General features: G+C 39.9%; 1 non-coding gene across 1 annotated transcript; it reads left to right on the forward strand.

Moving 5' to 3' along the window:
• The first annotated feature begins 735 nt into the window (after positions 1 to 735).
• Positions 736 to 843, forward strand: LOC145013508 (small nucleolar RNA R71). Its single transcript, XR_013665063.1, has one exon. It is a non-coding gene; the product is annotated as a small nucleolar RNA R71 (small nucleolar RNA).
• Positions 844 to 1,547: the final 704 nt, after the last annotated feature.

Genomic DNA, 1,547 nt, shown 5'->3' on the forward strand with positions numbered 1-1,547 from the left:
AATTTTACCACTACTTGTTATTACGTCCTTGGCGTGATCTTTGGGATTGGTCTCCGTGTTGCTTGGAAGTGACCCAGAAGACGTTCATTGAATTGCCTTGAAAGTTGACCTATTTGTTGCTCGATGTTACGGATTGAGGCTTGCTGATTTCAAAGGACAACATCAGTTTCATCATGTCTTTTTTCAGATGCGGCTGCAAATTGAGCAAGCATTGCTTCAAAGTCTTTCTTTTTTCCGGGAGGCGGTTACTCATTTTGAAAAAAACCGCAACCTTGTTGCTTGTACTTCTTTCTATACTCATCATATAACATCCACTATTTCTTCAGTTTCCACCAATCTTCATCATACTTGTCACCAATAGAGTAATAAACTCGAGCCTTCCGGTTTCCATTCTCGTCGTGGTCACGGTCCTTGGTCAAGTGAGGTCCGTTACAATTATCACACCCAACACAAATTAAATGGATGGATTGATCCATCTTCGTCATCCTTCGGTCCATTGATTCTAACTTTTCCATCACCGCATCCCAATCTTCTGAAGCTCCATTGTCATCTTTGTATCCTCTTGTCTTGTATTCTTGAGGGTTGTGATATTCCATTGAATGTTTGGATAACTCCTCAATTAGCTCTTTGATTGTTGTTGGAGCCTTTTTTGTTAGTGGTCCTTGAGAGTCAAGGAGTTTTCAGGTGGTCGCGTTCACCCTGTCAAAGAATATTGAGATCTCTTGTTGCACATTTAGGTCGTGTTTTGGGAAATTTCTAAGTAACCCCTTCTCCCTTTCCCACGCTTCAAACAAAGATTCTCCACCTTGCTGTTCAAAGTTAGAGATGTTCTTCTTCAAATTTGCAACCTTAGATGGTGGGTTGAATTGTTGGATGAACTCTTCACGAAGTTGTGCCGATGTTGTGACAGCGCAAGGCAGAAGTGCTTTGAGCCAATTTTTTTCCGCCCCTCAAAAAGTGACCAGAAGCAATTGTAACAACACCATTTCTCGTGTAACATTGGGAAGCTGGTGGTGTTTGGAATTTCAGGTTGCACAAGACTTGGCCCGATGTCACGCATCTGTTTCTTGTATTCCTCCATGGTCATGTCCTTAATGTTGGTCCTCTCGGCTTCTGGTTCGTTTTCCTTTTCAGATTCTGAATCGGTCACGTATTCGATCTCTACTTCGTTCGGTTTGACTTCTCCTTTTAGATTGTCTTTTTCTTTTCTCCTTTCTATGCTGCTTTTGTGAAAAATGGACTCGAGATTTTTCAAACCAGGTATTGTATTAGATGAAGATACTCAGATTATATACTCGCTAAAACAAAACAGGAATCAAACGTGTAAAACGAATGAAGATAATTAAACTGAAAATAGTTCACACAGTGACCACGGCATGGCCAATCGTGACTACGACGTGTCTAACTAGTAAATAGAAAAAAAAAATCGAAAATCAAAACAGTAAAGTACCTTTGTATGCAATAAATTACACACAAAGGATCGATAACGAATAGCAGAATAAATTTACTAATAATGAAATCATTCCCCGACAAAGACGCTAAAAACT

The sequence above is a fragment of the Lactuca saligna genome, chromosome 8 (genome assembly GCF_052625555.1).
Source record: "Lactuca saligna cultivar CGN05327 chromosome 8, ASM5262555v1, whole genome shotgun sequence".
Taxonomy (NCBI): domain Eukaryota; kingdom Viridiplantae; phylum Streptophyta; class Magnoliopsida; order Asterales; family Asteraceae; genus Lactuca; species Lactuca saligna.